The sequence below is a fragment of the Equus asinus genome, chromosome 19 (genome assembly GCF_041296235.1).
Source record: "Equus asinus isolate D_3611 breed Donkey chromosome 19, EquAss-T2T_v2, whole genome shotgun sequence".
NCBI classification, from domain to species: Eukaryota; Metazoa; Chordata; class Mammalia; order Perissodactyla; family Equidae; genus Equus; species Equus asinus.
The window spans coordinates 22,345,005-22,370,066 of record NC_091808.1 but is presented as its reverse complement, the minus strand read 5'-3'; the positions used below and the strand labels follow the sequence as shown (position 1 = coordinate 22,370,066).

The following is a 25,062-nucleotide window of genomic DNA, read 5'->3' as shown; positions in this document are numbered from 1 at the left end:
AGAGAGGTTAAGTAATTCGCCCAAGATTAGGTTTCCACAGTTGCTAAGTGGTGAAGGCAGGAACACCAGGTTTAGGATTCCAGAATACACTTGAATTGCAATGAGGGCGCCGTCTTCCCCACTGTCCCAGATAGGGGTCACTTGGACTGTTCCCTTTGTATCTATGGAAGCTCCTCCCCAGAGGTGATCACGGTCTTCTCAGGTTTACTAGTGTCCCGAGCATGGCAGGGAGGTGTCCTCTGCGGGTGCCTGATGATATTGTCTGAGGCAGGGCTGGTATTGTAACCACTCAGCCCTTAGCCAGATGCTCACCATGAAAGGGCCCTGGTGCAGGTGTGCAAACTTCTCTTGTATGTGAAGCCTGGAAGGCCAGCCCGGGAGGTCTCGGGTTTAGCATGTCTCTCAGGCACTCACACAGAGCCCATCACAGAAGGGTTTCCCTCGGTCCAGGAGCACTAACCCGGCAGTAGGCCCCCTTGGGGGCAGCTCTCTAGAGTCAGGCTTCAGGATTTATTTAGGCAATGGCCCCTCTGATCCAGCGCCTTCCCTGCTGGTCCAGGGGTCTCCTCCCATATGCTCTTTATTCCTTAAGACTGAACCACTGATGGGATGCCTCACTAGGGGGAGTTTAGGATCCCACTTGCCTAGAACCAAACCATTAGCCACCCTGCATATCCCCAACCTCGAATATAGGGAGGGGTTACTGTTTAGATAAGCATAGCACCCTATTCCCCCTCCTTGGATGGGAAGGAAAAAAGCTTTCATTCCCAAGGAAGGGGTCAGGGTGGTGCTAGGAGGGGAGAAGAGAAAGAAATAAGGATTCATATTAAAAGCATAGCCATTGGCTGTACTACCTTTGATGTCAAATACCCTGACATTAAACTGATATAAGCAAAGCTCTATCCACCCAAAGTCCGCATGCACCTCTGTGCTCGCATCGCCCACCTGGCTGCCTCCGTCACAGCACCTCTTACACTGCATCTCGTGGGCTTCTCTTCCCATTAGACTGCACAGGGACTGGAGCAAAGCAGACACTCAGCGAATGTTGTGGAGTGAACCAGTGAATGTACAAATTCACATGAACTGTGAATTTCACAATGAAAGAGCAGCAAAATCTCAATCTTCTGACCTGCTGCATGGAGTCGTTCCTTTCATTGCTGTGCTGCACTTTCGTTGGAGTCCATGCCTTCCATATGAACGTTTAACCATTCATTCATTCACTCATTCATACATTCTTCCACACTGAATGAATTCTTTGAGTGCCTACCATACACAAGGTGGTGTGCCAGGCACTAGGAAGGACAAGCGGAAGCATGACAAGCTGAGGATACAATAGCAAGCTTTCCTCCTATATTTTTCACCAAGTTGAAAGAGTAAAGAAGAACAAAATGCAGGAAGAAGTTAAATAATGAATAGTAGCTTCCAGAGGGAGCACCAGAAGAGATGCTCAAGGAAGAAAGAATTGTCTTTCAAAGGTGATTAGAAAGGAAGGGTACTGTCAACACACACAAAAAAAAGCCCAAGGAAAGACATTCTAGAAGGCAGAGAGTTATCAAATAGTCCCTCAGCAGTGAGAAAAACCAAGCCCGTCAACTCATTCCTGTATGGATGAGGGCAGAGAAAAAGGGGTGCCTGAGTCGTCTGCACATTCTGAGAGAAAGCCCAGCTGTTCTCTGGACAGCAGAAGGTCTGTCTCGGGAGCCGAACGCAGCCCTGCAGCCTGATTAATAAAACATGTTCAGCTGGAGAATAAACACAAAGCTCGAGAATGTCTTGCTGTGTATTTTGTGGTCACGGCAGCACTGCTGCTCTTTCAATATCAAACTATCATCCGTAGTTGCTGACTCATATTTCTAAACTCCACAAATCTCATCCATTTTGTAATGCTCTTCTACCAGCCTGTCTATCCTTGCTGTGGACACCTCGTCTGAATTCCCTGACACAATGCTCCAAGATAGTCAGAGATTCTTCCCAGAAGACAGAGATCTGAATAACCATTGCTCTTACAACCTTCCACTTTTTTGACAAGCTCTGGTTGATCTGTGCATCTACTGTAAACTCCCATTCATCCAAACCAACCTTCCCAGTTTCAAGCAAAATTATTCCTTCCAATCCTCTTAGCTTAAAGCTTAATTTAAAAGGAATGAATGCCAAATGAATGGCCCTAACTATCAGAGAATCGCTCGTACCAAAATTCTCATACTAAGATTCAGAGTTGAGAGAATGAACAGTAATAGCGAACGGCATGAAAGGCTGAACATTTGAGGTATTTCAAAACGTTCTTCCGGTGTGTAGGTGTAATGCTGAAGTGGTGTGGATTTTGATCCTTAAGTCTTAATTAAGCCACCTGTCTGTAAAAGAGGTCCCTGAAAACTCCTCCCAGAGAAAAGATACAAACACGGTGGCTACCTCGACTCTTAAACAGTTGAGTAACTCTCAACCAAGACCCAAGTGAAAAATTCTTGATAATAAGACCGAGTACGTGCCTATAATGAGGGGCCAGATAAATCGAATTTTTGTCTTCCTTGCTTACTTAACAGCCATGTGATTTGAGGTAGATCACAAAATCTCCCTGGGAGAGTTAGACTAAATTAGAATCCCTTAGGACACTTTTGGAGGACACCTAAGGATTTAAAAATTGGGAAATTTAACCTAAAATCGAGATTCTTGACTTAGATTTAAAAATTAAAAACCCTTGACCCAACATTCCCTCATGGCACTAATTAACAAAGCATATACATTCACAAGTTGGCCACAGTTCCCACCAGTCCCTATTGTCTCCACTTGCCATACTTTTCTCCTTTATGTGAACTTCCAGGTCTCCCCAGTCATTTGAATTTCAATCTCCTAGTCTATAGCACTAAACTCCATTCCAATAGCGATGTTTTAAAATTCCAGGGAGTATTTTAAACATAATGTGTACGACTTGGCAGGAGAAGACATGCAAATGCTTATCACTGATCTAGAAACGTAGTGGAGAAAACCTCCAGTATTTAGAGGCTATAGAAAAAGGCATCAGCGAAGTAAAGCCTGGCTAACAACTTACTAATTCAGTCTAGAACTACCCAAAACACATTGCTTCAAGTTCATTACAACGTTTGCTTGAAGATTTCCCTTTTTTAAAACTTTTCAGGGGGAGGGGCATATTTTGTTTGGCTACTGTATTATTTTTATTTATTTTTTTTAAAAAGATTTTATTTTTTTCCTTTTTCTCCCCAAAGCCCCCTGGTACATAGTTGTATATTCTTCGTTGTGGGTCCTTCTAGTTGTGGCATGTGAGACGCTGCCTCAGTATGGTTTGATGAGCAGTGCCATGTCCGTGCCCAGGATTTGAACTGACGAAACACTGGGCCGCCTGCAGCGGAGCTCACGAACCTAACCACTCGGCCACAGGGCCAGCCCCCTGGCTATTGTATTATAATAGTTAATATTCCTGAAGTAAAACTGAGTCTATGGGGGTGGGAGGAAGTTAGTGGTTTGTATTATGTGATGCTTTGCCTGGTATGACCTGGGGCAGCCAAATCTAGCTCAATAGATTTAAAGTAAAACAAAAGAAATGTGCTGGGTGTGCAGTGAGGGGAGTGGGCAAGTCAGGGGGAGATGGTGCTCAAGGTCACGGGCAAAGGGCACCTGGGTCACCAAGGATGTTGAAGCTGATACTACTTCAAAGACCAAACCAGTTCTAATCTGAAGGGTCAGTGCTGTCCCCATCACTCCGCTCTTTCCGTTTATTTTCCTCTGTATTGAATTTCTGCTGCAGCACCTCCTGCGGAGTGTATCAGTCAGCATAAATCAGACTAGCTTGTGATAACAAATAAATCCCTCAATCTCAGTAGCTCAAGACAACGAGGTTTACCTCAGGCTCACGGCACGGTTTGATGCAGGTTGAGTAAGTCTCCTGTGCAGGTTTTCTCAGAGGATGACTCAGGGAGCCAGGATGCTTCTTTTTGCTACATCATCTGCCATATGATGCTTCCAATACTGTGGAAGGGAAACAGCTGGAGGATCACATGAGATGTTCTTAAGGGCTGAGACTTGAAGTGGATTATATCACTTCTGCCCAAGTTTCATTGGCCAAACGCAGTCGTGTGTCCCCAAGAAAACTGCAAGGTAGGCTGGGAAGTGTAGTCTTCCTGTGTGGCCAAGAAGAGGCAACATCTAGAACGCTCATCACATTGTCTCTGCCACACAGAGCTAAATATGTCTGGCAGCAATAAGCGACCATCTGAGAGTGGAAGGTGTTACCATAAGCCAATGATCAACTTCAACTACTTTGCAATTTTGACTTCAGCTGGTCTTGGGTACACAAACTAGGGAGACAGATAGATGAGGCTGGTTGTGGTGATGGGACTAGAGATCAAGTGGAATCAGAAGAGGAATATGAAAAAGGAATAATCTTTCCTTTTCTGTGGTATCCAGTCTCTGGCATAAAGAGGAACACCCTGCATCTTCAGAGTCAGGACTGCAGGGGGAAGTACAAGTCCCTCTGTTCACGGTGGCTTTGAAACTTGGCTATGATGTGGCAGTTGAGGAGAACAGGCTCAGGGAACCTGCTAGTTGTCTCTTATTCCAAATAAGGGTAGCCTAACCCTTGCCCGGGCACCAAAGCTGACTTTCCCAAGGCCTCTCCAGTGCTGGATCTTAGACCCAGACAGGTGAGAGAGTTGTTCTGTGAATTGCATTACCACCAGCTTGGCATCCACATGGGAATGCAAAGAGCCACTCAGATTCATCACGGTTTGTCTGGAGCCACAGGTGGGGAACTCCAGAGCACAGTCGGCTCTGCTGGGACTGGCACAGCCCTGGCACAGATCCCAGAGCCCCGGGTTTTCCCCATGGAACTGAAACTCGCCAGTAATTTTTTAAATGAACAGATACTATGAAAATTAAAAACAATCGAACAAAAAATCCTTTTATTTATTGAAAGCCACTAAAAATAAAACTAAGAAGACAAGCTACAAACTGGGAGATGACATTTACTGTGCATAACTGACAAAGGACTAGTATTCATAATATACAGTGAATCCTTACAAACGAATAAGAAAAAGTCAAACAGTCCAACAGAAAAATGGCAAAAAACAGACATTTCACTAAGTAGGAAGCACAAATGACTATAAGTATGTAAAGATGCTTGACCTCATTTGTAATCAGGGAAATGGAAATTCAAACGACAAGAAGATGTCTTTTTATACCCATCAGATGGGCAAAAATTATCAAGTCTTACACTATCACAAGAATTAGTGTGCATTCTTAGAGACCATGTAAATTGATAAGAACCACTTTGGAAAATATTTTGGCATCATTTAGATAAGTTGAGGATGTATCTACCTTTCAGTCAGACAATGCCATTTCCAGGATGTTTCCTAAAGATATTCCTGCACGTGTACCAGGAGACATGTATAAGAATATTTATAACAACATAATAAATCAAAATAGCAAAAATTCTGGACACAACTTAAATGTCCATTGACAAGAAAATGAACAAACTAACTTTGATATATTCATGCAGTGGAATACAGTACTGTGGTGAAAATGAGTGAACTGCAGGTACACACATCAACATGGATAAATCTCTGAAACATAGTGTTGATCAGAAAAAAGTAAGTTCCAGGGGCCGGCGCCATGGCCGAGTGGTTAAGTTCGCACGCTCCGCTGCAGGCGGCCCAGTGTTTCGTCAGTTCAAATCCTGGGCACGGACATGGCACTGCTCATCGAGCCATGCGTAGGCGGTGTCCCACATGTCACAACTAGAAGAACCCACAACTAAGAATATACAACTATGTACCAGGGGGCTTTGGGGAGAAAAACGAAAAAATAAAATCTTTAAAAAAAAAAAAAATCAAGTTCCAGGGGAATATTATATACAGTCATGCGCCACATAATGATGCTTCAGTCAACGATGGACCACATATACAACAGTGGTCCCATAAGATTAGTACCATAGAGGCTAGGAGTGTAGTAGGCTATACCGTCTAGGTTTGTTCAAGAGCACTCTATAATGTTCACACAATGATGAAATTGACTAACAACACATTTCTCAAAATGTATCCTGTTGTTAAGCGACGCATGACTGTATGTGAAGTTCAAAAAACATGGAAAACAAAATAATATGTGTTCCTAGGTTAAAAGGCTAAGGAAAAGCAAGGGACTCAAACACAAAATTCGGAAGACTCTGGTAGAGATAAGGAGGGGTTTGTCATCAGACAGGGCTTCACAGGGTTTCAGATTTGTCAGTGATTTCTATTTCTTTATAACAGATTGTGTGTGCACAAGTATTTTGTCAGTCTTCTTTAAATTGCCCATACACACTACCTCTACTCACTTGTATACGTAATGCATTTCAAAATACATTTTTTCCTCTGCTACTGTGGCAAACTGTTATTTACTGATCCAATATCCATTCCCCCTACTCCTCCTTGCTAATAGCACCTCCGTTTTGTTTGGCATACATCCCCCAGAAACAGACCACCTTTAATCAAAAGTGGTTCTTATTTTTCCAGCTTCCCTTGCAGATACGGGTGGCCACGTCATGACCAGTAAGACATACAGGGAAGTCTGCTGGGGCCTTCTAGGAAACTTTTTGTTTTCTAGTCAAAGACATACATACTTGGCACTGTCCTTTCACCTTGTTCTGGACACCCATGGCTGCCTAACAAGCCACCCCAAACTTAGTGGTGGAAAACAGCTGTCACTTTATTTTGCTCACAAAATAATCCTGTGGGTCAGGAATTTGTATAGGGCATAGTGAGGATGGCTCATCTTTCTTCCATGAAGTCTGGGATCTTTTTTGGGGATGTTGCAAAGGGCTAGGGGCTGGAATCATCTGGAGGCTTCTTCACTTTCTTCTCTGCCTCCTGAGCTAGGATAACAAAGACTGGGCTCAGCCGGGACTGGGGACCAGAGCACCTACACTGGGCTTTCCAGACAGCTTGGGCTTCTCACAGCATCGTGTCTGGATTTTGAAAGAGAGAATCCCAAGAGGAGCATCCAGACAGTAAGTCTTTCAAGAGAGCTAGGCAGAAGGCTTGACCTTTTATGATCTAGCCTCAGAAATCACATATTATCACTTCTCCCATACTCTATTGGTTGAAATAGTCACAAACCCACTCAGAGTCAAGGGGAGGGAACATAGACCACACTTCTCCATGGGAGATGTGTCAAGGAATTTGAGGCTATATTTTAAAGCCATCAAACTTACCAACTTACTTTTTTGAATAGAGGATTTGATGCCTGGAGCTGTAGTAGCCATCTTGCAACCATGAGGGAAAAGCCAAGAGAATCACAGTGAAGCAAGCCCTGGAAATATTGAGCTAACAAACTAATCAGAAAACTTTTCAGGCTTTTGGTGATGTGAACAAACAACTTCTATTTGTTTAAGCCATTTTTAGAGTTTTACATTACCTGCAGGCAAAAGCATTTCTAATCAATATCCCACCTCTCTCAGAGATAGACTCAGAAAGGTATTAATAGGTCTAGAGTGGAGTCAGCATAGATGCAGAATTAAGAAAGCTATGTGTAGGTGCTTTGGTCTTTCATTATTATTTTTGAGTTTTCATCAGTGCTGGCTAAGCCTCAGAGAATTTCAGAATGAAGCATATTCGTAACTAGTTGACATAAATTTTGTGTATAAAACTGACATGAAAAATGCATTATCCTTAAAAATTGGTGGAGCACTTAATGATTGCAAAGCATTTTATAGTCTTCAGCCCACAATTGTTATAGGTGATTTACACTCTTATTCCCACTTGGGGTCAACCCAGAACAGTGTAGGAAAAGAAGACATTTGTCTTTTCCAGAAATTAGACCCATAAAAAGCAAAGCCTGGAAGAGGCATTCAGGACTGTGGAAGAATGAAGAAAAGTGAATTACTCCTCCAAATGGAAACTTGAGAAAGAGCTCAAAGGCAATGGGTACCTATTTCTCCTACAGTGGGAGCCATTTTGATCCCGTTGTCTAGATGAGGAAACAGGAACAGAGCACCTACGTACCCAATCCACTCTGAGAATTGTTTCCTGCCTCACCAGTCTGAGTTTGCTGTCGCATCTATTTAACCTGTGGGCTGAGCACATTGCCTTTTACAACACATGCTCATTTTGTGTGCAAATGAAGTTCAGAAAGGCAAATTAGCTCATGTGTCAGAGAGTAATTAACGCACGATGCGTCTCCCAGCGCTGGATTCTGAGCCTGAGAGGACTCACTTTAAAAGTTGCTCTAGAGTCTAATAAAGCTCCAATATATGCCATTTGCCTCTGAGACATACGGAATGCTTTGAGCTTGGGTGTCACAAGAGAAAATGCAGGAATTGTTCTCAGAGAAGCTTCTGCTTCCCATCAGATACTGCGATTCATTATCCCCATGGACATGTCAGCATGTGCTCAGACCTCACACGGCAAGATCCTCCTGTGGGGGAGTTTCCCTTATTGATTTAGTGAGGGCCAACTTTCAGGTTGTGCCAGATCCACAGGAAGGCGCAGCCCTGAGCATGTGGGCTCTGTCCCCATAGCCATCCCTCCCAGCATGCAGCACGACAGGCATCCTGCATGTGGGAGGCCTCCAGCACTGATTCACTCTAGAAGCTCTCCCTCCCAGATCTTTCGAAGCAGCAGCACCATGCTAGCATCCTTATTAGCCCAAAGGCTACCAGCTGAGATCTTGCATTCCATGAACTCATTGCAGCCCTTGAAAGACCTTCAGAAGTCCTTGGATCAGTCTCCTAAAACCCCTCCTCCACCCAACAATGTTTTGTAATACCCCAGACTCTAAATCCTAGGGCTCATGTCCTGAGCGTTCTGACAACACAATGCTCTTAATATACTGCAGAGTCTTGTTTTTGAAAGTAAATAGGGAAACACAATTACAGTTTTTCTGAAGCTTCCAATTTTCTCAAATTTTCCATTTGGATGGTATGCATTAAGCCCATCCTTAGCGACCCCAGCTAGTCATTATCATTACTAACAACAAAATATAGCAGATGTTTATTTGGATAATGATGCTGACTCAGTATTCCAGAGGGAGCACTCTTCAGAAGAAGGAACTGCAGTCAGCACTGTGCTCGTGATCAGCTGCTGGCCCTGAATGGCGCAGCACTGGGCTTCACTGGAGAAATTATACCAGCTCCATTTTAAAGTGATGGTGAGAGTGCATGTGTGTGTGTGTGTGTGTGTGTGTGTGTGTGTGTGTGTCTAAGTGCACACTTGTAATTAGTCTCCTTAGAAGAAATGGAATCCCTTTTTTTGTGAAGCATTCCATTTTACTGCTTTTCCAGCGATACATAAACCTGTCTTATTTGAAGAAAGTCAAAGCATCTTACCGACATCAGTTCAGCAGCCCATGCGAGAGCCTAGCTGAGTCCGCATGGGGAGGTACTATTGTTTCCAGAATCAGCGACGCACTGCCGTCCCTAAAAGCTCCCTTGAATGCTAATCAAAGCAGTCCTCCCACTTCGAAGCTCACAGACACTTAAATTAGACTCAAAGGTAAAGGTTCAAGGGAGGAGGTTTCTTCATTTCTAATTCCTGCCATCTGCTCTGCATCTGACTCCGGGGAGAAGCAGGCTGGCAGGTGACAGCTTAGAGCATGGTTGGTCTCTCCAAAGTCACCCAATCCTCTTCTGTCTAATTGGTACCTAAATTTGCATAGATTTGCATAAATTATGCATCCATCAGAATCCCTTCGTGCCCATTTAGGATTAAAATAAATCTGCTATTTTTAAGGTGTGGATTTCTTTTTCTATGGTTGTGTTGCCTATGCACTGTCTCAGACCTCATCAGTCATTGCTCTAGTAGGGTCCCCCAATGATAACTGCTCTGCTGACGGCAAAAGTCATTCATTTAGTCAATAAGTGTTGACTAAATGAACGAAGCCAAGATCTTGACTATCCATCCCAGTTGTTGATCCTAAGCCAACATCTGAAAGCTTTCTTGGGCTAAAGGGTAACTGAAAGCTTGGCTAGATGTGTGGAGCAGAACAAAGGCAGATACTGCCCACCAGCTGGCCACAGAGAAGATGGTGGCTCCTGTGACCCCACAGCTCGTCTGCTGCCCACAGGCCAGTGGAAGGGGCGCTGTTTGAGGCTACTGGTGCAGCCTCTTCCAACGTGCTAGAGTACCCTGGGCGCATTCTTCTGTTTGTGTGTCTGTCTCCTCCTTTACGATTGGGGTGGAAGAGAATGGGAGTGGTAAGTGGGATAAAGGCAAGGCTGGAATTTGCCCACTCAGGCACAGGCCCCTCGTCCAGGCTTTCAAGGGTCTTGCTGACAGTACTTCATGTCGAGAGTCTCTGCTCTTCTCTCTGACAACATTGTTTTCTTCTCAGCTATCTGAAGGCTTCTGGAGAGGAGCAGAGTAAATCTCCTCAAACCCACTCTCCCAACTAAAATGAGATTTTTTGTGCTACAAAGGAGCCTTTTCTTTCTCCTACTCCAGTGTTGAAATCTCCAAAGGATCCTGGGCTTGGAGTCACGCAGCCCTGTGGGTCTCTGCCTGAATGTGCATCAGCACTCCTGGGAGAAGGTGAGCTCCACCCTCAGAAAGTTAGATTAAATGGGTCTGGAGTGGATCGCGGGAATGCAAACCTAGGCGTTCAGAAAGCACCTCCAGGTGGTAGTGAAGGGCAGTCGAGTCGAGAGCCCCCAACAGCTCAGTCAGTTGTCCATGGAGGAAATTTAGTTCAGAAAGATGTCATCTCGCAGAAAGCCAAGCCCTGGAAACAGAGCTCTCTCTGGTTTCAAAAGCGGTTCATGCAGGGTTGCAATTAGGGGAAATGTGCGTCTGTCTTGAAGATGGTGGCATCTGGGTGAGCTAGAGAATGGAATCTTTTTGAGAGCAAGAGCGTGGTTTTACTGAGCTTTGCTTCTACAGAATCTGAATCTAGGTGCACCCAGAGGCCAGTTAAAGAGATGAATCCGTCTAGTAACATAGGGCCCCACTCAACAGCCACACCCTGCTGCTCCAGCCGGACCCTGGCCTCTCAGCTCAGATATCTGGTAAAGTCCAGAGGTGGCATCTGGGCATAAGAAATGGACAGTCCTTCATCTTAACCTTCCAGTAATCCAAAGGGTTCTTCAGACACTTTATCAGAGGTCACAGATCCTGAATCCAAAAGCCATAAGGAATTGATATTCAGCCTATTAAAAGATAAACTGAGGCAAATTACAACTTTTAGAGTTTATTTCAACAAAAATCAATTTGAAGCAGGCCAGCACCAAGCTAGAAGTGGTTAGGTACACTCTGCCGACAACAGCCAGGAGAAAGATTGAGGTAGAGACGGCGTGCAAGCAAAGGAAGGAAGTCATTTGACTGGCCATAGCTTAGCACCTAGTTGGCTGTTTGTGACTGGTTTCCCTTAGCATTTTGATTTTGTACCCTTGAGGCTTAGATTTGGTTTGCTTATACAGGCCTCCACAGCATTAAAGCCACGTCAGCCTAATGGCCTCTTTGTTTAATTCATTTAACAAGCCAAATAGCAGTTTGACCCTTCTTGAAGCACCTTCTGGGATATTTGGGTCATATTTTGCTTTGCAGCAAAGGATTACCAGAGCCTTAATCTAAGACCCTTGGAAGTTTTCAAAGCTCGAGACATTATTAGAATGCAAACTGCAATGGTCAAGAGAGTCCTCCTGGTTGCCCTTAACTCTCTGTGTTCCCAACACCGAACTCTATACCAAAAATACAGTTGCAAGGGCTGTGATACCTGGAACGGTGAACGCTATCTAAAGGTAACCAGAGGTCTTGACCGCATCATGCCCGGGCGCTTGATGCCCACACTAAGACAAATGAGACAGGGGCAATATTCACATGCATGGCTTCTCCTATGTGATGCAACACCTGGGCTTTTGTAGGTTTCCTAACCCACCTCCCCTAAAAATACCTATTAAGTACCTATTTTGCATAGGATGCTTTGCATGTGTTGTCTCATCACACAGATCTCGTAAGGTGGGTGTCACCATCCTTTAGAGATGAAGAAACTCCCCTGGGCCGCTCAGTAGAAAGCAGCAGTGTCAGGGTTTGAACTCATGTCTGTCTAACCTCAAAGGATCTGTTCTTCTCACTAAGTATCCAACCTCCCAAAAACATCAAGAGGAGAGTCCGGCAGCTCCCCACTGCTGTAGAATGACTGTCCCAACCTGGTGTTTGGAAAGTATGAGCTGCGCCCCATATCTGTGAGGACCCCAGGAAATGGGGGAAGGCAAAGTACATTTCCTGACTCCAGAGAGCTTTCCCAGGTGGCCCTGGGCTAGAGGTAGCTCTGCAGGCAGCCGAAATACTGGCATTTCCAGGAAGAAACTTCCTTAGTTAAAACCCACTGTTTAGAACTGCCACAGCTGCGGTTTGCCTGGCTTCCTATGACAGATGGATTTAAAGAACTCGTCCTGCAGGGCCTGGGAGCTGGGAGCAGAGCTGTCTCTGCAAGATGGTTCAGCCTGGTTTTGTTGTTTTGTTTTCAGTCTTTTGTTGATTGTTTTTCTGATTCTGAGGGATGTAAAACCACAGTGAGACCTTTAGTTGTCTTTCAAGTAACGTTCTTGCTGCAGATTTGAAACATTTGCCCTGTAATCATGCATCTTCAGCATCAGAGAGGGAATCATTTAACTTTTCATGGAGATATTTGTACGCTTAAGACTGGCCCACATGCCAACAGCAGCCATGAATGATTTGTTTTCTTCTGATTTTCTTTAAGCAATTCAAAATTTTGTATAGCAGCAGAGAGCTTTGAATGGAGGAAGACATGCTCCACGAGTATGTTGAACGAATAAGTGAATGCGAGTTAGGCTGTCTGGTCATTCTAGAGTTGAGAACCCAGAGATGTTATCTGGAAGACATTGACCTGAGCACTTTGCACATGAGCTCAGTGCATCTGTACCACGTCCAACAAGGTAACAGAATTCTTACTACAAATAGGGAAGCTGATCCTGAATGGGCCTAAGCAACTTGTCCCCATTCTCAGAGCTAGCAAGAAGCAGCGTGCGATCCATACACTCGTTCCAATTCTGCCCATCACTTGTCTCCACCCCAGGCAGTGAGTACCGAAACCCATCAGGAATGAGATTTTGCCTTTGGGGCTCACTGTCGGATGAACTGCATCGCAGACCGAGCAAGAGGTTCTCAGAGAAAAGTTTGATAACTCTGGAGCTGCCTCTGGGGTCATTTCTGAGCGATGAAGACTCTGTGCTGGCTTCCACGCTCCCCCCGCAGTGCTAAGCAGACCAGGGAGCTGCTGACCTGTGTGAAGCCGAGGGCTTTCTGATTGACCCCAAACTCTTCCGAAAGACAAATATGTGCTAATCAGTTCCCAGCCTCTCAAGACTTCCTGTTTTCTTTGGTGCTGTTCACATCTGCTGCCCCCCTCCCTTAGGTTAAGTTTATATTCACTGGAGAACAAAGCCGAAGAGTTAGGGGTGGGGCCACAACAGCGTTCTTTTTTCTCACAATCTAAAGCAATTCCTAGATAAGTCTCTTCCCAGCCTGTTTGCGGGGGTCAGAGCTGAATAGACTGTCCCTCTGAGTTGGGGGCTTATGCTCATCCATGGAGGACTGAAGTTCAAAGAGGATGTCATAAACCATTCCTTAAAATACTGTCAGGACCCAAGCCTCCCATTCCCACAAGCAATCACTAACGCCAGTACTTTGCACCACGCTCCATACTCCGTGCATCTGCAAAGAGAAATGATTCACTTGTTAACATGCCCTGAGACCCACCCGCGGTGAAATGGGCTGTTTAGTACCTCCTTTTCTTACCTTTATAAGAACTATTTTTACAATTGAATTCAAACGTTTAATTATAAACAAGAGATTTAAAAATTATGATTCAGAGACGTGAGATGGTTCTTGGAGAAATCCCTTGTGGGAACCCTAATCTCAAACCTCCTGGAATCCGTCCTTTGCTGTACTATTTCTGCTCTTTTCATGCCCAAATAAGCATTTTTTCCTAGATTAAAACTCTCCTCAGTGATGTTAGTAGGAATTACTGTAGAAAAACAGGAAGCAATATTGAACATCAATATTGGCATCAGAATTTATAGAGCTTGGAAAAAAGTGCCTATAGGGCTGGTACTTCTTATCAAAAGCTCGTTTAGAATCTTTTTCTTGACTTTCAATTTGTTCATTTGCAAATGAAGGACGCAGACTAGATGATATCTAAAGTTCCTTCTAATTCTGATGACATAAATCTATAAACATACAGAGTACTTCTCCAAAAACTCTGAGTACAGTTTCTTAGACTTAATTTTTTTAATAATTTAGAAGGAATATTTTCATCATGCCAATATAAATATAATATAATTGGTGTCTTTTTCCTTTTGCTAAAACATTAAGCCAGGTTTTTTGAAATGAATGTATAATTTCTTTCCTTTTCTTTTTTCCTCTCTTTCTTTTTCTTTTTTTTAAATATTGGCACCTGAGCTAACAACTGTTGCCAATCTTCTTTTTTTTTTTCTTTCTGCTTTTTCTCCCCAAACCCCCCAGTACCTAGTTGTATATTTTAATTGTGGGTCCTTCTGTTGTAGTACGTGGGAAGCCACCTCAACGTGGCCTGATGAGCAGTGCCATGTCCACGCCCAGGATCTGAACCAGAGAAACCCTGGGCCTCTGCAGCAGAGCACGAACTTAACCACTCGGCCACGGGGTTGGCCCTCTTTCTTTTTCTATAAATATATCTACCTGCCTAAAAAGTCAAATACTCAAATGAAAATTGTTTTATCAATACAAGCTTTGCCATTGACATTACTTTCTTTGTGTGCATTATGACCTCAGAAAGGCAACGGAGGGAAGACTAGCTTACAAACATGTATGTACATTCTCATCTCTTCCTGCTGAAACCAAGACATCTCTGATTAGTGGAGCTTGTGACGTGGGTATTGATGGAACAGCAAAGGAGTTCAGGATGGGAGCTCTCCCTCTTTGTGTCAGCTGTGGTTTGGCTTAACTTCAAACCATGCTTGGCAGCCTAAGTCACAGCATACCACTCAGCTTGTGTTTACAAGAAAATCTCCAGTCTGCTTTCTATGTCACCTAGCAAAGATTCTGCCACATCCCTCAGAACCCTATTTCAGACGTTATTTTGACATCACACAGTACACACATCAGAATCCCACAGCTTATAAATCCATAATGCACTTGCTTCCAGCAAAGCAAGGAGAACAAAGAGGTGCAGAGAGCTGGTTGAAACTAGAAGTCCCTACAAGTTGGTTTGCTTAATCAGTAAGAGGTGGGTTTTTTCCCCCAATATTTGCTGTCTTTTAATGAAGACTGTGCACTTTTGTATTGGGCTAGTGTAGTCAGTCACTGACACGCAGGCAGGGCTGCAGGCCTGAGTTCAGCTTAGCAAATTAACACTGTAGTGAATAGTGACTGACTCGCTCCTTGTCCAAACTTTAGACAGACTCCTCTGAGCCCTCTTTTCAGCTAGGCCTTGTCCTTGGTGTTTTCTTTAACCTGCTTAGCTCAGTTTTAGCAAGAATCTGGCTAAGTCAATTTATCTGATCAAATTCCTCATCCCCCACCTTTGATGTCTCCTCTTAGTAATTTTCCATCCACTGACACTTCCCCTCCCCAAAGTCTACTCATTGGTAACAAATCCCCACCTGTCTTTGCTGTATTCGGAGTTGAGCCCAATCTCTCTCCTCTATTGTGTTAGTCTTGACATCTACGCAATAGTCCTGAATAGTCTTCCTTACCATTTTAACAAGCGTCAGAATAATTGTTTCCTTAACAATAGTCAGGCTGTGTTATTTGTGTGTTATAAAACAAAGCATTTACAGTCTCCTCCAAGTTTTAAGTTTGGTTTCAGCCGCAGGTATTAAAATATGATCTGCTGCCTGGGCCCAAAGCCTCCAAAGCCCTTTATTGCAATTGCAGTTAATCCTTTCTCTCCCCCTTCCCCCCAACTTTCTGGAAAAAGAAAACCTGTGCTTTACTTAAAACTGCTGTCAGCATGAAAACATTCCAGGGGAGCAGGGCTGGACGCAGCGGGAGGGGGCAGCAGCTCCACTTTGGACCATAAAAAGGCAAGTGGAGGTTCATTTGCCAGGAGGGGACCGTGCTGCACCAGGTGGAAGGTAGAGATGGTGAACAGGTGGGCACAGGAAAGGACCACTAGACACCAGGGTAAGGGTTATTGGTCTTTGGAAAGAGAAAGGAGCTAACAGCATACCTGTTGAAGCCTTAGAAGCAGAGAGTAGAGGAAAGCCTGAGAAAGAGTAAAGAGAAAAAAATAGTTAAGAAAAAAAGCTAGAAGAGTAAGGAGGGAAAGTAGGAGCTTTTATTTTTTATTTATTTATTTTTTTAAAGATTTTATTTTTCCTTTTTCTCCCCAGAGCCCCCCACTACATAGTTGTATATTCTTCGTTGTGGGTCCTTCTAGTTGTGGCATGTGGGATGCTGCCTCAGCGTAGTTTGATGAGCAGTGCCATGTCCGCGCCCAGGATTCAAACCAACGAAACACCGGGCCGCCTGCTGCGGAGCGAGTGAACTTAACCACTTGGCCTCGGGGCCAGCCCCTAGTAAGAGCTTTTAGCATCAGGGTCATTTCTGGGAGAAGTCTAGCAAATGCCTGCACAAGACCACGCATGTCTGATGATGCCGTCATTCCCCATCCTTTCCTGAAGCCAAGGGGTTGCTCTCCGAGCTTATGGAAGAGGGAACCTGAGGCAGTGATTGGCCTATTCACCAGCTTGTGTATGTACAAGTCAGCCTGAGTTCGTTATCCGGGTTATTTCGTGGGCTGTTACTCAGGCATTTGCATATCACCGGTGGTGGGGTATTGCAGAATTTTATCCCACTGTCACTAAATGTAAGAAGATCATTCACAAATTTCCTCATTTTTCTACCTTTTAAGTGCATGAAATTGTTAGACCACACATTTGACAGATGATAAGATCCACAAAACTAAGGCAGCTTCCCTCTGTGCATTCTACGGAAACCTTAGACAGAAAACTTCTGCCATGAGTTTCCCAGTGCTGTACAAACCCTCCTGACGTCTTTGCATCCACTTCCTTGGCTTAAAATGCCATTGAAAGCTGCCTTTGTCTTTCTTTTTGTATTTTTATTTTATTTTATTTTACTGAGGTCATCATAGTTTATAAAATTGTGAAATTTCAGTTGTACATTATTATTTGTCAGTCACCATATATATGTGCCCCTTTATCCCTTATGCCCACCCCCACACCCCTTCCTCTCCAGTAACCACTAATCTTTTATCTTTGTCCATGCGTTTGTTTATCTTCCACATATGAGTGAAATCATATGGTGTTTGTCTTTCTCTGTCTGGCTTATTTCACTTAACATAATACTCTCAAGGTCCATCCATGTTGTCACAAATGGCACAATTTTGTCTTTTTTATGGCTGAGTAGTATTCCATTGTATATATATACCACATCTTCTTTATCCAGTCACCAGTCCATGGGCACTTGGGTTGCTTCCCTGTCTTGGCTATTGTGAATAATGCTGCAATGAACATAGGGGTGCATAAGTCTCTTTAGATTGTTGATTTCAAGTTCTTCGGATAAATACCCAGGAGTGGAATAGCCGGATCATATGGTATTTCTATTTTTAATTTTTTTGAGAAATCTCCATACTGTTTTCCATAGCACTGCCCAGTTTGCATTCCCACCGTTGGTGTAGGAGGGTTCCCTTTTCTCCACATCCTCTCCAGCATTTGTTGTTTTTTGTCCTGGTTATTATAGCCATTCTCACAGGTGTGAGGTGATAGCTCATTGTAGTTTTGATTTGCATTTCCCTGATGATTAGTGATATTGGACATCTTTTCATGTGCCTGTTGGCCATCTGTATATCTTCTTTGGAAAAATATTCTTATCCTCTGCCCATTTTTTGATCAGGTTGTTTGTTTTTTTGTTGTTGAGTTGTATGTGTTCTTTATATATTTTGGAGATTAACCTTTTGTTGAAAATACAATTTGCAAATATTTTCTCCCAGTTGGTGGGTTATCTTTTCATTTTGTTCCTGGTTTCCTTTGCCTTGCAGAAGCTTTTTAGTCTGACATAGTCCCATTTGTTTATCTTTTTCTTTTGTTTCCCATGCTTGAGCAGGCATAGTATGCAAAAAAAAATGCTGCTAAGACCAGTGTCAAAGAGTGTACTGCCTAGATTTTCTTCTAGGAGTTTTATGGTTTCGGGTCTTACTTTCAAGTCTTTGATCCATTTTGAGTTAATTTTTGTGTATGATGAAACATAATGGTCTACTTTCATTCTTTTGCATGCGGTTATCCAGTTTCCCCAACACCAGTAATTGAAGAAACTTTCCTTTCTCCATTGTATATGCTTGGCTCCGTTGTCTAAGATTAGCTGTCTGTAGATGTGTGGTTTTATTTCTGGGCTTTCAGTTCAGTTCCATTGATCTGTGTGTCTGTTTTTGTACCAGTACCATGCTGTTTTGATTACTTTAGCTTTGTAGTATATTTTGAACTGAGAGATTGTGATGCCTCCAGCTTTGTTCTTTTTTCTCAGGATTGCTTTAGCTATTTGGGGTCTTTTTTTGCCCCATATGAATTTCAGGATTCTTTGTTATATTTCTGTGAAGAATGTCATTGGGATTCTGATTGGGATTGCATTGAATCTGTAGATTGCTTTAGGTAATATGGACATTTTCACTATGTTTATTTTTCCAACTCATGTGCATGGAATCTCTTTCCATTTCTCTATATCATCATCAATTTCTTTCAATAATGTCTTATAGTTTTATTGTATAGGTCTTTCACCTCCTTGGTTAAATTTATTCCCAGATATTTTATTCTTTCTGTTGCGATAGTAAATGGGGTTGTATTCTTGAGTTCTCTTTCTCTTAGTTCATTATTAGAGTTCAGAAATTCAACTGATTTTTGTAAATTGATTTTGTACCCTGCAACTTTGCTGTAGTTGTTGATTATTTCTAATAGTTTCCAATGGATTCTTTAGGGTTTTCTATATATAAAACCATGTCATCTGCAAACAGCAACAGTTTCACTTCTTCTTTGCCAACATGGGTACCTTTTATTTCTTTTTCTTGCCTAATTACTCTGGCCAAAACCTTCAGTACTATGTTGAATAAGGGTGGCAAGAGTGGGCACACTTGTCTTGTTCCTGTTCTCGGAAGGATGGCTTTCAGTTTTTCCCTGTTGAGTATGATGTTGGCTGTGGGTTTGCCATACATGGCCTTTACTATGTTGAGGTACTTTCCTTCTGTCCCCATTTTATTGAGAGTTTTCATCATAAATGGATGTTGGATCTTGTCAAATGTTTTCCCAGCATCTATTGAGATGATCGTGTGGTTTTCATTCGTTATTTTGTTAATGTGGTGTATCACATTGATTGATTTGCAGATGTTGAATCATGCCTGCATCTCTAGTATAAATTCCACTTGATCATGGTGTATGATCCTTTTCATGTATTGCTGTATTCCGTTTGGCAATATTTTGTTGAGGATTTTTGCATCTATTTTCATCAGTGATACTGGCCTGTAATTTTCCTTCTTTGTGTTGTCCTTGTCTGGCCTTGAGATCAGGGTGATGGCCTCATAAAATATGTTAGGAAGTGTTCCATCTTCTTCAAATTTTTGGAATAGTTTGAGAAGGATAAGTATTAAATCTTTGAATGTTTGGTAGAATTCTCCAGAGAAGCCATCAGGTCCTGATCTTTTATTTTTGGAGAGGTTTTTGATTACTGTTTCAATCTCTTTGCTTGTGATTGGTCTATTCAGATTCTCTATTTCTTATTGGTTCAGTTTGGGGAGTTTGTATGAGTCTAAGAATTTATCCATTTCTTCTAGACTGTCCAATTTGCTGGCATATAGTTTTTCATAGTATTCTGTCATAATCCTTTGTATTTCTATGGTATCCATCATAACTCCTCCTCTTTCCTTTCTAATTTTATTTATTTGAGACTTCTCTCTTCTTTTCTTAGTGAGTCTGGCTAAGGGTTTGTCAATTTTGTTTATCTTCTCCAAGACCCAGCTCTCAGTTTCGCTGATCCTTTCTACTGATTTCTTGGTTTCAATTTCATTTATTTCTGCTCTTATTTTTATTATTTCCCTCCTTCTGCTGACTTTGGGCTTTGTTTGTTCTTTTTCTAGGTCTGTTAGGTGTAGTTTAAGGTTGCTTATTTGAGATTTTTCTTGTTTGTTAAAGTGGGCCTGAATTGCTATGAATTTCCTTCTTAGGATCACTTTTGTTGCATCCCATGTGAGTTGGTATGATGTATTTTCATTTTTCTCCAGATATTTTTTTGATTCCTCCTTTGATTTCTTCAATGATCCATTTGTTGTTCAGTAGGATGTTGTTTATTCTCCACATGTTTGTCACTTTCCCAGCTTTTTTCTTGCAGTTGATTTCTAGTTTCATGGTATTATGTTCAGAAAAGATGCTTGATATGATTTCAATCTTCTTAAATTTATTGAGGATTACCTTGTCTCCCAAAATATGGTCTATCTTTGAGAATGTTCCATGTGTACTTGAGAAGAATGTGTATTCTGCTGATTTTGGATGGAGCGTCCTATATATATCTGTTAAGTCCATCTGGTCTAGATTTTCATTTATTTCCACTATTTCCTCATTAACTTTCTTTCTGGTTGATCTATCCATTGATGAAAGCAGGGTGTTAAGGTCCCCTATTATTGTTGTGTTGCGGTTAATATATCCTTTTGGGTCAATTAATAGTTGCTTTATGTACTTTGGTGCTCCTATGTTAGGTACATATATATTTATAAGTGTTATGTCTTCTTGGCGGCATGTCCCTTTTATCACTATATACTGCCCCTCTTTGTCTCCCACTGTCTTTTTTATCTTGACGTCTACTTTGTCTGATATAAGTATGGAAACATTTGCTTTGTTTTGTTTGTCATTGGCTTGGAGTATCATCTTCCATCCCTTCACTCTAAGCCTGTGTTTGTCTTTAGAGTTGAGATGTTTCCTGGAGACAGCATGTTGTTGGGTCTTATTTTTTAATCGATCCAGCCACTCTGTGTCTTTTGATTGGGGAATTCCCTCCACTTACATTTAGAGTGTTATTGATATATGAGGGCTTAATGTTGCCATTTTATCACTTGTTATCTGATTGTTCCGTATTTCCCTTGTTTCTCATCCCATGTATTTCAGACTGCTAATTCAGTTTGGTGGCTCTCAATGATCGTTTTCTCTTTATTTATCATTTGTATCTCTGTTCTGATTTTTTGTTAAGTGGTTACCAAGATGTTTGTATAAAAGATCTCATAGATGAAACATTCCTTTTTCTGGTAGCCTCTTATCTCCTTGGTCTAAGCTGTTTCTATCCGTTTCTTCTTCCTCTTCTGAGTTACTGTCGTCATAACTTATTCTACCTTGTGTTGAGAGTTTGTGCTTAAAATGAAGTGATTATATTTATTCTTGATGTTTTCCTTCCATTGATCTTTAATGTTATAATTGTTTGCTAGTCTGTTCTGATAGAGAGTTGCAATTTTCTGATTTTGTCTGCCTATTTATCTCCTTGATCAAGACTTAGTAACCTCTCTCTTCTTTCTTTTTTTTCAGGCAGGAGGCTCTTCTTGGTCATATCTTGTAGGGGAGATCTTGTGGTGATGAACTCCCTCAGCTTTTGTTTATCTGGGAAAGTTTTTATTTCTCTGAAGGGTACATTCACTGGATAGAATGTTCCTGGCTGAAAGTTTTTGCCCTTCAGAATTTTGAATATATCATTCCATTCTCTCCTAGCCTGTAAGTTTTCTGCTGAGAAATCAGTTGAAAGCCTGATAGGGGATCCTTGGCACATTATTTTCTTCTGCCTTGCTTCCCTTAATATTTTTTCTTTGTCATTGACTTGCCAGTTTTACTAATACATGCCTTGGAGAAGGCCTTTTTACATTGAGGTAACTAGGAGTTCTATGAACTTCTTTACTTGTAATTCCAGCTCCTTCCCTAGGTTTGGGAAGTTCTTAGCTCTTATTTCTTTAAACAAGCTCTCTGCTCCTTTCTCCCTCCCTTCTCCTTCTTGAGTACCTATAATCCTTATGTTGAACTTCCTAATTGAGTTGGATATTTCTTCATTTCTTTTTAGTCTTAATTCTCTCTCCTCTTCCATCTGAAGCATTTCTATATTTCTATCCTCTAAATTGCTATTTCTATTCTCCATAATATCATCTCTGTTATTTGAGAACTCCAGATTTTTCTTTGTCTCATTCATGGTGTTTTTCATCTCCAACATTTCCGATTGGTTTTTCTTTTTAGTTTCAATCTCTTTTGTGAAGAATTCCTTCTGTTCATTAATTTTGTTCCTGATTTCATTAAACTGTCTTTCTGAATTCTCTTGTAGCTCGCTGAATGTTTTAATGATAACTATTTTGAATTCTCTGTCATTTAGATTGTAGATTTCTGTGCCTTCAGGGTTGATTTCTGGGTGTTCATCTTTATCCTTCTGATCTAGAGTATTAATATACTTCTTCATCCTATTTGATGGGGTAAATTTGTACCTGCACATGGTGATGGTAATCTGGTCACAGAGTCCACCTGCCACTATTGTGAGGGGGCAGAGGCTGTGTATTCTGAGCCTGCCAAAATCCCTGTCAGCTGTGCTGTTTGAGCCTGAGCCACTCCTTGGGACTGTGGTGGCCCTGTGGGCTCTCCCATTGAATTGGAAACTGATCACATGGGGGCTCAAGGCTGCCACCACCTGCTCCCACAGTCCCACTGAGACATGCTCCCCCCATCAGGCCACAGTGGTACTATGGGCAATCGCAGCAGCTGGGATTCATTTTCCTGGGCCCACAGATCCACCAGTGTCTCCTCCTAAGTCATAACAGCCACTGTGCTTGGTGGGCAAAGCCTCCCCACTGGGTCTGAGCCTGGGCCACTCCTTGGGGACCACAGCAGCACTGTGGGCTCTCCCACTGGATGAGAAAGCAATCATGCAGGGCCTCAAGGCTGTAGTACCCCAAGGCACGCTCCCACCCTCAAGGTCTCAGTGGCACTATGGGCACTCCAGCTGGGAAAGCAGTCACATGTGTATACAGGGCTGCCTGGGGGTCAGAGGGTGCTCACCTATCTCCACCACCATCACCCTTGAGGTAGTCCACCCACCTTCAGATGTATAGCTGCGTGGGTCTCTCAGGAACCCTGATGTGCTGTGTGGGTATTCTCCCCTGATCAATGAATGTCAATTTAGTTGTAGTTTGAAGGGGGAGAGACAAAGGGAACAGCTCACTCCATCATGTTGCTGACATCACTCTTCACCTTTGTCTTTCTTAATGCACTGAACTTGTGATTCCTGAAGAAGATGAGGATGAACGTTGTGGACTCTGGTGAAGGCACATGTTGGGGGATGTGAGAATATAAGCTGATCAGTGTCATTCAGTCATTGCCTTCTTCCCACTGTTCTCTGAAAGGATCTAGTCTCAGAGCATTGAAGGTCACAGCACTGCCGTTCCCATGCAGAGAAGCCCATGGCTGTGTGTTCCTCCTCAGTATCTGTAGACCCACTCTCCACTCTTCCCCATTCTGTTTCCTGAGGGGCTGCACTCTGGATCATATCACTCCAGCACATTTGCTCTCTGGCTTGCATTAGGTTTGGCCAAAAAGAGGCATTGACAGGCAATCAGAGGGTAAGAAGAGTGTGCATTTCTGGAATTGAATTTCCTCCCACTCCAGCCTGCCTCCTCCCTCCTTCTCAGGCTCAGTTGTGCAGTGACTGCAATCCTTGACATAAGGCTGCTGTTCCTGTCTGGTGGGACCTCTCACTAGCGAGCTCCAGCTTGCACCAGTTTCTGGTAACGTCTCCTTGCCCTCCATCACATCATAAAGGGAATAGTACCACTTCCTCTGGCACCAGCCCCTGTCATCATTCCTTGATTGCTGATTTAACCTTGCCTACATATTTTTTAAAGTATCCTCTTTAGATTATCTTCGGTGTGGGCCATCTGTTTCCTACTGGGACCTTGACCGCACTACACACACCTCCTCATTGACTATGGAGATTTCATACCTATCTCAATTTTCCAAAGCATAGTTCCAATCTGAAATGTTTCTTTCACATTTAAGAGCATTTTTAGACTACATTAAAAAGAGTGTCTATAGGTTCCACTTCCAGTATGGCCACTGAGGAGCTCCAAGGACTCACTCCCCAGGGAATAAATTATAACTGAGGAAAATTATTTCTAAGAAACACATTAAAAATCTCTAGAAATTGTCCTAAGGACATATAGAAAATGAAAAAACATTTGTTCAAAAAAATCTAACTCTTGATAAGAACCGTGAATCTGTGGCCCTTAAGCCATGACCTGCTAGCTCCCTCTACCCTCCAGCTCAGCTTGAAGGAATCTCCACTCTGAATGAGTCTGCAGAAAAGGAGAACTCCCTCTCCCCCTTCCTCCGAGTTAAGGGCTCTGGCAATTCATTGGGAAAGGCAGGGCACCAGCATTTTTCATCCCCTCCAACGTCAAGTTGGAAAGGTTAAATTCCTGGTGGATATGGCTGAGAGGGTTAGTCTTTACCCATCCTCCACTCAGCCCCTACTCATAGGACAGAGGCTCTACACCAGCTTTGGCAGGCCAAGAATATCAGGGACCCAATTACCATCCCTTCCAGTCACTCATAGGGCAGAGGTTCCACACCAGGAGAAGCAAGTCAAGAAGATCAGAGGCTCCCACCCCATGACCAGCACCCAAAGCCATGGCTCAGAGATTTTGTTCAAGGGAAGAGGCAATCCATAAGAACAGGGCTCCAAAGCTGTCCCCCAAAAAACTGACTTTATTGTAAACAAAGTGCAGGGAAGTTTAAGCCTAAGGGTGCTCTCAAAAACAATGGGTTTTTGGTGTTAAAATATTAAAAGGAGACTCTATAAGGATAAAAATCTAAACCATAGGCAAAATAGCTAACCAGAGAAAACTAGGGAAACAGATAGCCAAGAATACCACTCCTGAGGTCAGAACAAACCTCAAAGACTGGCCTCAAAACCTACTCCTACCTGAATTTAATTAGATCAGACTGTGGAGCAAGTTAAACATTAGGCGTTGTCAAAAACAATAGCGAAATCAGCCAGCAATTGGTGAAGCCTAATAATGAAGTGTGATATCAAATGAGGAAGACAGCTTAACAGAGAATTCAGGGAA

At 42.7% G+C, this 25,062-nt stretch overlaps 1 long non-coding RNA gene across 4 annotated transcripts in view; it reads right to left on the bottom strand.

The window, feature by feature from the left end:
• LOC123278469 (uncharacterized) overlaps positions 1 to 25,062 on the bottom strand; it is a 68,656-nt gene that overhangs the window by 18,775 nt on the left and 24,819 nt on the right. The gene's annotated exons all lie outside the window — the stretch shown is intronic.